Source organism: Callospermophilus lateralis, chromosome 7 (assembly GCF_048772815.1).
Source record: "Callospermophilus lateralis isolate mCalLat2 chromosome 7, mCalLat2.hap1, whole genome shotgun sequence".
NCBI lineage: Eukaryota > Metazoa > Chordata > Mammalia > Rodentia > Sciuridae > Callospermophilus > Callospermophilus lateralis.
In genome coordinates, this window is record NC_135311.1 from 72656954 (window position 1) to 72671212 (window position 14259).

Genomic DNA, 14259 nt, shown 5'->3' on the forward strand with positions numbered 1-14259 from the left:
TTTAAAATCTTTGGTAGTTCAAAAGATTTCACATTTATAGTCATATGAATACAAAAGCAAACCTCTACTTTTAGTCTACTTATGAAAATACCAACACAAGATACAAACATGTACAATATGTTGTTCCAAGTTTCTCTATTGTTTCCTTAATCATCAGAAAGTTACTCTATACAAGGAGAAGATGACGATTATTTTTTTATAAGTTAGTACACTACTGTTAACTTTCTTTTTGTAGTAACTAGACGAAGTCATCAGATGGGTATGAATGGCATGATAAACTATGCAAATTGATTTCTCTATAATTACCAGGGTCACAGATATTAATAATGTTACTTCCTAATTCCTATTTTCTAATATGTAAACAGAAATTAAGAAGAAAATCAAGAATCACATACAACTAAAAAAAAATTTGTACTTCTTCACCATAAAGAGTAAGAGTGTGGGCAAAGGTTAATGGAAGATGAGAGATAAAAATGTTGACCCCTACATGATAGATTATATTCAGTTGTAATATTTGTGATCCTGAGCCTATCCTACAGAAGGACTATCAATTTGACCTCCTTTACCAATGAAATGTGAAAGTGCCCCATGCCAATTCCAAGCAGAAGTTTTAAGAGGCATCAGACAAGTTCTCCCATCATTTTTCCCCCTATCTTGCAGTTTAGGTCTCAGAATGGTGAGAGCACAGAGCAGTCACAGTAGATCCACAAAATACTTTATAAATAATATGAAAAGAAATAAGCCACTGCAATTTTGGAGTTGTCTGCTATCACAATTTAGCAAAAGCTGACTAATACACCCTGATTTATGGAGAAGAAGAAAAAATGATGAGTATTATAAATATACAGACATTAAAAATGTTACATGGTGTGTGTGTGTGTGTGTGTGTGTAATCTCCATGGCAACCACACAAAATGAAATACGGTTTCTACGTTCACATGTACTAGCCCACTGTATGTCAGGAGGCTACCACAATAGCAAGGCCACCTACTCCCATTTTCTTAGCTACTTCCTCAATTTCTGAGATTGCATTTAGTTTTAGCCCACTTACCTTTTCTTCCTACTTTCCAAAGATTATGGGAATTCAAGTGTATCATATGCACTTTTAGGGGATGGGAAAACAATACACATTGTGTATAACAGAGGTAGTAGCAACCATTTGGACACCAGCAATACTGTATACAGTAATTTTCTAATCTTTAATGTCTTCTAGCTTGATGTTGTGTGTGTGTGTGTGTGTGTGTGTGTGTGTGTGTATGCGCGCGCGCACATTACTTGGATCATTATAATTAGGGCTTCATGCATGGTAGGCAAGCATTCTACCACTGAGTTACATTTCCAGTCCTTATGTAATTGTTTAAAAAGAATTCTTCCTATGCAAAGAACACCATCATCCAATTACTTTAAAAGCCTCAATCTAAAACACTTTTCATAAAATTGTGATTTCACTCAATCCATACTGCAGAGGAAAAAGGTACTAGCAACCATACAATGACTATAAGCACTAGAAGAATTAAATGAAACAATGCCAATAATAGCTCATTATTGCTAATAAAGGGATTAAACTAGTATCTTATCACATATCTGAAAGTCAACTTTAATAGAAATGTTAATAAGAACCAACTGAATAGATGGAAACTTTAGTTGGTAGTTAGAATATTCATAGCATGACTTACCTTTAAGTAGCAGTCTTTTTAAAAATTTTTTTAGTTGTTGATGGACCTTTATTTTATTCATTTATTTATATGCAGTGATGAGAATTGAACCCAGTACCTCATACATGCTAGGCAAGCACTCTACCACTGACCCACAACCCCAGTCTTAAGTAGCAATCTTAACTTTAATAATTTCATGAGAATGAATGAATCACTATAAAGAAATGATTCAACTTATTTTATTCAGAATTTTCACCTTGGCCATTCTACTTAACTAAAATCTATAATTCTGGCTATTGTATTTGCATATAATAACTGAAGTATTCCCTTAACAAATACAATCTCAGAGTAACAGGCCTCATCAATCAGTTGGCAGGCAATGCCTATGTATGCAAACCAGGTCCCTTTGACTTCTAAATGTTCTGTGTTCATTATTTACTTTGATGCCTTTTATAAAGGATTCCCTAAATATCTGGCTTGTGCTATAATAGTGAACTAACTCAGCAACTCTGAAGACTCACAGCATTACTAAATGTCTTCTAAATATCATGTAGCAAAAAATAAGCTGAGTAGATTATGTCAATGCTAAAATTTTTCATTAATTCACTACTATCCCTTGGCATTAGTAATGCATTTCAAGGTAATAGAAAACATTACAAAAAAAACACTAAGCATTTCCTCAAATTTCACTGGGATGCTAAATAGCCATTTATAAAAAACCTACCAATTGTAATCCAAGAATCTCATTAAAATGTTTATATAAAATTTAGTTTCATAACAAGTTAAGAATATCTTCCATTCTACTTAATATTTAAAATATGACTGGGAATGAAACCACCAATTGACCCAGCTATCCCTTTCCTCGGTCTGACCCAAAGGACTTAAAAACAGCATGATACAGGGACACAGCCACATCAATGTTTATAGCAGCACAATTCACAATAGCTAAACTGTGGAACCAACCTAAATGTCCTTCAGTAGATGAATGAATAAAAAATAATGTGGCATATATACACAATGGAATATTACTCAGCAATAAAAGAGAATAAAATCATGACATTTGCAGGTAAATAGATGGAGTTGAAGAAGACAATACTAAGTGAAGTTAGCCAACCCCCAAAAAACAAATGCTGAATGTTTTCTCTGATATAAGGAGACTAATTCATAGTGGGGTAGGGAGGAGGAGCACAGGAGGAATAGGCGAACTCTAGATAAGGCAGAGAGGTGGGAAGGGAAGGGAATGGGCCAGGGGTTAGAAATGATGGTGCAATGTGATGAACATCATTATCCAAAGTACATGTAGAAGACACAAATTAGTTTGAATATACTTTATATACAACCAGAGATATGAAAAATTGTGCTCTAGGTGTAATATGAATTGTAATTCTGCTGTCATATATTAAAAAATCAATTAAAAATAAATAAAATTTTAAAAATTTAAAAAAATAAAATATGAAATTCCTATTTTTTACATAAAATCAAATATGTAATAGGATATTCCTTACATAAAAAAAAGCAAAGAATCTCCACTGCTCAAAAAATTGCTAACAGAAATCCACTTATTTTCAAAGTTTTACTCCTAGGAAAAAAGTTATTTCACTGGAGAATTCTTCCAAATACACCAAATTTTGGTAACATGATTAGAGGAGAATAAGAATCGACACATGAGGTCTTTCACTAATTACTTTTTTTAAGAACATCTCAGTTCACCTTGTAAAAGGGAATCTTTTAAACATGACACTAAAGTCATCTGAATGATCAAATATCCAACAAATGATTTACAATGAAAGAGCACTACAAATTATCTTGCACTTGTATAATTTCTGAGTGAGTGGTTTAGAAAAACATTAGAAGCAAATGTTTAAAACTTTGTCATTAATGCCTCTACCCAATTGTTACTGTATTCCCAGAATCCTTTTTTCCCTATTTTGTTTATATTACTAATGGAGGCTACAAAAATATACCCCAATTAGTTCTTTGTTGAATCCACAACTGAACTACAATCCTAAGGTGTCAATCACTGACATTTATTTAATCACTGAACTTCTAATATCATTTTTTTAACTGTAGTTAAAATTTTCAATGGCAATACCTTAATATTTGCTGTATCTTTAAACATTAAGAATCAATTATTTAAATGCACTAAAATAGACTGAAATAATTTCTTTGCTTATAAGGGTATCATAATTGACTTATCTGAACATTCAGGGTAATTACAGGATCAGGTACCCCACAGTAGTTCTCAAGTTCTCAAGATATAAAACACGAAAAACTGAAGTAAAATGACAAAACTAACATATACAGAAAAGGATTCTGCCTCTTATTGGGCAAAAGGAAATTCATATTATGATAATCCCTCTGAATTTGAGATTTATTAAACAAAATTTACCAACTTAAAAAGATACTGGTGCAAAGGGGAAAAAAAGCATACTAAAGAGACATGATAATATCTTTAAATATACCAACTGACATCCTGGGGAGGCCAGATTAGATAAGGCTGAAATTTTAATTCCAGAGGTCACAACCAGGACCACAGAATGGAAAATAAAAAGTACTTTTAGCTCAACTAATCATTTCCAATAATTATTTTTAATAGTTGAGATATATTTAAAAACTGAAATATATTATACGTTACTAAAATCACCATTTCTAGAAACTTTAGATAGAGAATAGATGCCTGTCCATCAAAAACAATATGGAATGGATTTCTATACTGGTGGACTATGTGACTTCTAAATCTCATCGTAGCTCTCAATATTCTTTGAAATTCTTATAGATCTGTAACACCTTTACTGTTCATCCTGAGTCCATTGCCAAAACTGTTAGAAAGGGTATTTTTAGGACTGGGGATGTGGCTCAAGCGGTAGCGCGCTCGCCTAGCATGCGTGCGGCCCGGGTTCGACCCTCAGCACCACATACAAAGATGTTGTGCCCCCCGATAACTAAAAAATAAAATATTAAAAAAAAGGGTATTTTTATCTTCTATTCTTTTATCAAACTATGCATTGAAATAGTTCAGGGAACACACTCAAATTGGTACATAAAATTTTATTTAGTCATTCTTCAGATACAAAGTAAATATTCCTTTTATAAAACCTTATAAATAATATTTACATATTTATGTTAATTTAAATTAACAATATTTATATTATTTATGCATTTCTCTGACAAATATCTCCTTATTAAATAATGACATATAACCATATTACATCTGTTAGTCAGTTTTCCATTACTGTGACCAAAATACCTGACAAGAATAACTTAGAGGAGGAAAAGTTAATTTTGGGATCACAGTTTCTGAGGTCTCAATCCATGGTCCTTGGACTTCATTGCTTTGGGCCATAGGTAAAGGCATGGTAGAGGAAAGCTGTCAGCTCATAGTGGCCAGCAAGCAAAGAGTAAGGTACTTGGGACAAAATATAAACCCTAAAGGCACCCCCACCCCAGAACCTACTTCTTTCCATCATACCCTGCTTGCCTATAGATTATCACCCAGTACAGTAGCCCTTTCAAATCATTCATCCATCACACAGATTAACCCACTGATTAGGTTACAACTCTTATAATCTGATCATTTACCCACTGAACATTAACACATAAAGGAGGAAGAAGGACACCTCATATCAAATCATAACAAAATCTTAAAAAGTTAAATGTTATGATGTATTAGCTGGTATTCAATCTTTTTGAATCTAGAAGGAATTATGTCTGGTGGCATAATAGAACACTGTCCTTAACCACATTGCTGAAAAATACAAAACACTGGCTACTGACTAAAAAACAATTGTATGTTTGACAATGTCTATAAAGGTAACAGCATCAAACAAAGTTTGACAGAAAAGCATAGAAATAAATACAAAATTTGACTATTTTTGTTCTAATGCAAACCAAAATATGCATACCTGAGCTCATTTGATAAAATGGGTCAATGGTAATATAAGCACTCAATTTTGTAGTGTTATACCATAAAAAGGAGAAAAACATCTCAATATCTTTTATTTGTGAATACTATAAGTAATCAAAAAGTAGTTTTTTACTTACTTATTTATTCACTCATTTTGTAGTGCCCTGGGATGGAACTCAGGCCACCACACAAGCTAGGCAAGTGATCTACCACTGAGCTGTATACACTTAGGCTCTCAAAAATTATTTTTCAAATTTGGTTTACTGCATATAAAATTTCATCTAGTATGAATACTAAAGATAAGCTTCCTTCCAAGTTCAAGACTCTATAAACATTATTGCACTTTTTTCCTCCTAAACCTTTGCCCCAACTAATTTCATACCTACCACAAAACAGAAAAAATAAATGCTACACAGTTTTGGGTTTAATTCTATCTCTAAGAAATAGCTATAACCAATCAAGTATTCTTCAAAACTTATGAGGCATTAAGCCTATGTTTTTCCTTTTCAAAGATCCTTCTTCACTCAACACAGCACTAATTAAACACCCACTCCTTTAGTCTTTAGTCTGCACTGGGATCCACAAAGCCCTTGAAGTTTAGGCCAAACACATCCCTTTCTCACAAAAGTAGGTAGAGCCCAAACACTACCTCTGTTTTAAAAGCACACTAAGTTTCAGTGTCTTACATTTATACATACTAAACTTTATGCAAGATTTTACTTAAGGAATTTCACTACTAAAAAGTCAGAGAACTACTACTCTGTCTACATTCCAGACTAAATTCCAGACTAAATATTAATTCCCAACTGACCCCCAAACAAGGATTCTCTGGGTTGTCAGTGACCAAAAAGTGGACTATACAAGGTATTCAGTGGTAAAGGGAAAATAAATAATTATTTCTTTGAAAGGACAAAGAATAAGAATTTTGTGTAGAAAAATAATAAAAATTTTATGTAAGAACAATGAACTACATAGAGATTGAGACAGGTTTAACATTTTAAAGTCTAAGCAGATACAAATTTCTTCATCTATCAAAATATTTAGAAGCAAATGTTATTAAAAACTATTAACAGGAATTGATACAATAAAAACTGTTACTCAGTTTCTTTTTTATTATACTTTATTTTTAAAGTACTTTAAATCTAGCTCTAAGTACCATCAGCCTCTTTCAATTAATTTTCAGAGCAAAATTATTTTGGATATTTTTTTAAGCATTTAAAAGAAAATATCTAAAGTTACATTAAATACAGATTTCATATTTTCCTCCTTCGCAAAGAGTCCATATTGTAGAGGTCAAGGCAAGGAAAATTTGGAAAACAAACATTAAACCAAATTTTGTTTCCCAAAAGCAAATAAAGATTTGAATCTCATGATTCAACATAAGTTAACCCAGAAATTATATGGGTATATTATGGAGACAGGAACTTCATTCAAAGAGATAAACAATGGATATGAAGAACTGTTTGTGTACAGCAAATTCAAAAGTATTTGCATGCAGTACCTCTTTTCTCCTAACTGTCCTCACCAAACACTTGAGTGTAGTTTAGGAAAATAACTATTTAATTATTTTTTCTTTTTGTGTACCAGGAATTGAACCCAGGGACACTTAACCACTTAGCCACATATCCAGACCTTTTTGTTTTAATAAATATACTTTATTTAGAGACAGGTCTCCTGAGTTGCTTAGGGCCTTGCTAAGTTGCTAAGACTGACCTTGAACTAAGATCCTCCTGCCTGAGCCATGGGAGCCCACTGGGATCACAGGCATGTGCCACCGCACCTGGCTGCTATTTTAAAATATTTTTGCTCTAACTTTTCATTTATACTTTCTACTCCTCAAAGTAATATAATAAGATTTTCAGAGTTATGTCCATTTGAATAAGCATACTTTCCCTTCATGCTTATATAAGGCTTCTGGTACCTGCTGAAACAAGGAAAACCCCTGAAACTAATGTAGCAGACTGCAATTTGGATGAGTGACTGATATCTCAAATAACTTTAAATTTCAAATAACTAAAATGGTATGAGCATCATGCTACTCTGAAACAGAAACTGTGGATAAATTTATTAAAATTGTTTTAACAGTTAACATAGCAAACAAGGTAGTAGTTTCCCAAGAGCAAAAGTGAGTATATTCTCACTGTGTTACATAGCTGAAGTACACGAAAGGTATAAAAGGTAAAATGTTTGCAATGCTTTATAAAGTAAATGTAGAAAAATAAATGCAGAACAAAACATGACAAACTCTCATAAGTTTTTAAGTGTACAATGCTAGACATTCCCAACAATCTATTATTTCAGCACACATTCTACTTTTTGGATCATTTTTGGTACATTAAGTTTTTTCATGTTAAAGCTACTCACTTGATGTCTGGTGCCAAATGCTATTAAATCCAGTGCTTTTTTTTTTTTCCAAATTAAAAGTGAGCATAATTTGGAAATTATTCATCTTCAAGTTTCTGGGGTTTAGACTCAAAATCAAAAGTTGGAAGATATGCTGTGCATAGTATTTGGGAAGAAATGCAAACAGACATTTAATTGCTTAGTTTCTGTTATAATTATGGACAATATGATCTTTAACATTCCTTAGTTCTAAAATTGTTTTTTAAAGTCAGCATTCATTAACAGCTAATCCAATGCAGCCCCTGTAACTAACTACCTGTATATAAGACGTTAAGCCATCCAATGTAAATTAGTTCCATTTCTTATGTACCTAAGTATGAGGGCACTGATTGTTTGCTTTATAAGAACTATTCTATCCTTGGAGTTTTCATTTAGCTTTTGGTTTTTAACAAGTTAAAATTTGTTAAAAGTTGGTTACTATTACAAAATGGAAAACCTGTTAACTGTAAAACATAGAAACATAAAAGTTAATGTTTATAGTCAAACTATTGTGGTATACTTACTAGCATAACTGAATAATCATAGCATAACTTTCATCCTTACTTCTCATATGTAATATAATCATACACATGAAAACATTCTGGAAATTAAGTACTTTTTAAGATAATGGCTTCAGTGTGCTACATACTACTAGTGCCTGATGGATTTCAATTTTAATCTGTATCCCCCAAGTTTGCTGGAATTTTCTCTGGCCCTGGAATTCTACCATACTTGAGGGAGAGTTTTTAATGCAGATGATATGAAGAGAATATTCAATGCTCTATACTTCTCTCCACTCCAGCATTTGGCCTCTTTGGACTTCTTAGTCATATAAAAAAAATTTTTTTTTCTGCTTAGTTCCAACCAGCACAAGAATTGGAAAAATGCCCTCAAGGAAAAAACTAAAATGAATAGTGATTCATTTTATAAGTCTCTTTTTTCTCGAGAACCACAGGCCCTCAAGTCCAGGCTATACTCCCAGTTCTCCAAGGCCTTCGTAGAGCTGTATTTATATATAGCCCAATTTTTAGAATGTTTCAGTAGCAGAGACCATTTGATACAAACTTATAGAAAAAAGGCAGAAGAGCCAGCGGGTTCATTCAATTTCAGTTATTGTGGTTTGCATTTCTAAATTTTGTATGGTTCCTAAATCTATGTTGCTTTTTATGATTTCCTTGCAAATATTTTCAGGTGTGTCATAATTCATAAGCAGAGTTGTCTTAAACCAAATCTAATAATTTCAATATATGAAGTCTATGTTCTGATTCTGCTATCTGTTTTCATTGGTTCTTGTTCAGTTGTCTGTTTCTTCATATGCTTTACTATTAGCCATAATTGAGATAGTAATGTTTTATGATGTCTGTTTGTTTGAAAATGTCTTTGTAGTGGTTCACTGAGGTCTTGGGTAATGTGCTTCATTTGTATAGTATTACATTTGCTTTAGGGATTACTAAAGAGTGGATCATCACCAGCCAAACTGTGCTCTGTATCTGATGCAGATATGTATCAAAGTCAGTCTGTGGCCATACTTCTGTTAATTTCTTTTAAAAAGCTCTTTCCATTTTATTCTTTTTTGATCAGCATTAACCTATACCTCTTTTTTAGTCCCTAACTAGTTACAGGCTGTCAAGCAAAAAGTGGTTATCTTTTCATTTACCCAGTATATTTCATTAATTTCTGTGGAAAAGTTGTCTGAGTAATTTACCTTACCATTTTAATAAACAATACACTACTGGTACAGTAACTTATCATCATCATATGATCACATTTTCAGAGAACCCTGCTCACAAAAACTAAAATAGTCTCCCTACTCTTTATCACTCAACTCTATCCTCTGTTGTTTTCTTAAAAAAAAAAAAAATTATATAATCTTTTAGTTGTTGTTGGACACAATCTTTATTTATTTTTATGTGGTGCTGAGGATCTAACCCAGGGCCTCACATGTGCTAGGCGAGCGCTCTACTAAGCCACATTCCCAGCCCTCTGTTGTTTTCTTCATAGCACAATTACTCTATGAAATCATCTTGTTTACTTATTTTGCTATCCCTGAATGTAAACTCCAATGAAGCACTAAGTCTATCCTGGTTAGCAAATATATCCCCAGAATTTATCTAGCAGTTATTACCAGAGCATAACTGTTCCAATAGATATTAAAGAAATACATTAAATCAATAAATAGGATAACAAACCTGAGGTTTCCATAAACAAGTATGCTCCCAAAAGCCTCTCATTCATTTTCTCTTTTAGACAAACCTACAATTTCTAACAGCTCAATCTCATCCTAGTGGCCAAATCTAATCCCCTCTACTCTTCATGTCACTTCTATGTTGTACAAGAACTGCTATATGAAGAGAAATAAAATATGCTGGTTAACCTGTACTGCATTCAGGAGAGCAATGGTAGGGCTACATTTGTGTCTCCTTCTATCTCAACAATTTCATAGCCTCAGTCTTTCAATTCAGGGGAAGAAAGACCCTGAGGGATAGGCTGCCCCCATTTTACCACTGCATTCTCTCATAAGTCCCTTTGAAATTGTTGCCAATTTGGGTACTGTCCATAGGCTCAGTCAAAATATTTTGGTATAACTAGCAAGCTGCTGGTCTGTTCCTGCTGTGTACCTCTTATGTGTCCTAAAACTACCACCTTATAGCTCATAAAGGGTCCTGTAGGTCCAGATTGTAACACAGGAAAAAGATGTGGGTTCTATTTTAACCAGTTTCTTTTCTGAGCCTATGAGAAATTCTCCCTGAAGGATACCCGAGCCAGGGGACTGGGACAACTCCTCTTGTACCACAATTCCTATAAGAGGGTTTGCTATTTATCAATCTCTAACCTCTCTTGTGGCCTCACCTCCCAGAAAGGGAAATGGATCTCAAGGAGACACAGCTGATGCTTCACCAGGAGGAGAGGAGCTGGGCCAGAGAATACAGGGCTCATGGGATTAACCGTGTTCTTTGTGGCTACTACATGCAGACAAGGTCTCACAGCACCAGGCTATACCCACCCCAACCCCAACTCTACAACAGACATAGTCAAGGGTGGGCTCTGTATCATCTCAGTCTCTGGCTGGAATGAAGTGGGAAATATCCAAAACACATATATCATTGGCTTTAAATAGCTTTTGGTTCAGAATTGACACTGAAAATCCTCTTTGAGTTGGTAGGCAGTGTCAAGGGAAGTCTTACACTCCTTAGGCAATCTGATCTTTCTGCTCAGAGGTCAGATTGAAGGCATTTATGCCTATTTAAGCCCCTGAGGATGTCCCTCCTTCCTCCTTGCTTCCTGGCTCCAGAGTTCATTTCTCTCTATCTAGAAGGCTGAGAATCACAGCTCATTACTTATGAGGAAGTGACTTCAGACAGAGATGACTTGGCATTGACTCATGTTTTCAGTCAGTAATAAACTATCACCTGTGAGGGCCTCAAGTCCCTTGGAAGCTTTTCCTGTAGGTTTCCTCAGTTTTAAAAAATAAGCTAAGGAACAACCTTCAATGAAAATGCCAGTGTCAAAGCTTAAGAAAAATATTTTTTTAAGTATAAAAGGTAAAGTGTGTGTATGTGTATAACATATTTCTATAAACATCACACACAGATTTTAAAAAAAGTGTCACAGATATAGGGGCTCTCCTTCCCAAGTCCTGCTGGTCTTTAGATTTCTAAATATGTTTGCATAAATTAAAAATAGAACCTGTTATCAAAGAGTATTAAAAAGCTTTTGAGGAAAGCCTGTTGAAAATACAGCACCTGATACACATACATAAAGTACACTGAAAAAATGTGTAAAACTGAATTATCTGAGGAACATTACTGTGTACCTGGAAAACACCAGTATACCAACCTGAATCAAGAAAAACTGCAATCACATAGATTATGCCAGTTGAAAATATGACACCTGGCATTGAATATTTAAGCTGAAGGAATTTGAGAAACAGAATGTACAATAAAGATTTTCTGATCTTCTCTTGACAGAGGCCCTAGATTCAGTGAGAGGTACTCTCCCTGTACCTTGAGGAAAGCAGTATCCTCACCCCCATAGGCAGAAGGATGCAGATGAATTTGAACCAATAGGCCTTGCCAGACACCTCCAATTAATTATATTTAGCTCATACTTTTTCTTTATTCTATGACAATTTCCACAAACTTTCACTTCAACACACCTAGCATAAAAACACATGAGGTTCAGCTGTTTGTTTCAGTCTTGATTTTTCTATGAAAGCTCCAGTGTTTATGTAAAACCTGTATTAAATAAATTTGTATGCTCTTTCCTATTAATCTGACCCCATTCAATGAACCTAAGTTGGACAAAAAGAAGATATTTTTCCTTCCCTACACAGTACATTAAAGACACAGAAAATTAAAATATAAAAAATTCCACGTAACCTGAACTTTCAAAGTATAAGTTACTCAAGACAGGAAATTTTTCCAGATACTTACAATCTAATCTTTAAGGCTCAAAGAATACTTACTCATTTCAATTAGTAAAATCTACCTTTTATTAAAAAGAGTACTTTGACATACTTTTATCCTCTTCTACTGATACATTAATGTCTGAAAAGGCCAAACTATACATTTTCATATTTAATTCATATAACAACTCCGCAAAACAAATCTTATCTCCATTTTGCAGTTGAAAAAAACAGTCTTGAAAATTTAAGCTTCTTCCAAAGGAAGTGGCATACTTGGGATTTAAGTATATGACATAATAAAGTGTCTGCCTCCAATTAAAAGAAAATACTATTAACATGATTTTATTTAACATGCACATACAAAGTTTCAATAGTGAATGTAGTTCTACTCTATACTGAGTCAAAATATTGAAAGAAAGGGAAGAAAAAATTAAACCACAATTATCTTTAAGATAATGGATTCATGCTCTTATGAATCTGGTGCCTCAAGAGAATTGTGACCAATGTTAATTGAATTAAAGTACAAAATGAAAAAAACAAAATGAGTGTAACTCACATCTGGGTAGATTGGGAGGAGGGAATAAATAGGATAAAATATAAAAGAGATGGAACAAAATCAAAGCAGTAGCAAAATGAATTAGTTTTTTTTTTTTTAAAAAAAAAAAAAAAAAAGGATGCTTTTTTGAGTGCCAGAACAAGAAAACCCTCTTAGGTGAGGAAATAAAGACCACCATATTTAGGGAAAATAAATAAATAACACTACAAAGAAGAGCCTGTATAGAAACTCACAGAGAAAGACCTATTAGTGCCTGTAGTCTGGCCTTCTGAGATACTGTTTTGCAGTTATCCTACAATTTCCTTTTCCACAGGAGAAGGCAGGAAAAGTCCTGAACAATAATCAAAATGACATCTCTTACCAAGCTAGCACGGTACCATTCCCATCACTCTTGCTTCTAATCTCAGTGACCAGAAAACTTAGGAGACTTTTTTTTTTTTAATTTTACTTTACATCTGCTTTATGTGACCTTAAAAGCATTTTATTTTCTCTTAGATCTAAAGCCCCACTGTGTTACTGAGGTGACAAAGAAAAGCAAATCTTCTTTAGTTCAGGACGGGAAGTAAGTCTCTCATTCTGAAAACCTTAATTAAAATAAGTGGTAGCAGATTCCAAAAGGCAAAAGAAGTTGGTAGGGGTTAGTCAAAGGGGGAATAGCAATGCTACAAATTTAAAAGAAGTGGTTGTGTGTTCTTGGCTAAATGATTGCATCATTTCTCTTATTCATGGAGAAAATGAATTTCTTGTTACTAAATGGCAGCTACATGAATATATTCTTCAGCACAATCTTAAAGACTCAGTAGAAGAGTATTATAAATACCATGAAAATATTCCAGGGAAAATGAAAGAATGCAAGGTCTCAAAAGAGAGGAGGGAGGTAAGAATAAATACAGACAAAAACAGTCATTTTAAGATGCAAATACATTTTAAGATCCGAACACAAACACTCACTTCATAGAATGCCTTAAAGATCTGCTTGAAAATAACTACATGGGAAAATAAAGAAGAGTGAAGTTGTTTTACAGACCTCAAGTAGGTATGAGCTGGGATAATTAACTTTTGAAATTTACTGTATGAATGCCTGAGACCCACTGTGGCCCCTCACAGGGGCCTGATGGATACTCAGTGCAGTCAAATCATGGTCCAAATTTCTTAGCAACATATCCACCGTAAGCCACATTAATAAAGGAAACAAGATTAAAGTTAATATTATCTAGTCTTCAAAACTGGGAAGAATAGTTGGCACACCTTCATTTTCTAGTTAGTATGTGAAATAAATAGTTCTCAGTATTAAATATGTTTAATAATTCGGCACATGTGCTAGTAGTTTAGGTTGATTTGGAATAAATCCGTTTCC

General features: G+C 33.7%; 1 protein-coding gene across 2 annotated transcripts in view; it reads right to left on the reverse strand.

Annotated features, from left to right (window-relative positions):
- The window catches only part of Hs2st1 (heparan sulfate 2-O-sulfotransferase 1), a 167250-nt gene that overhangs the window by 93879 nt on the left and 59112 nt on the right, over positions 1-14259 (reverse strand). The gene's annotated exons all lie outside the window — the stretch shown is intronic.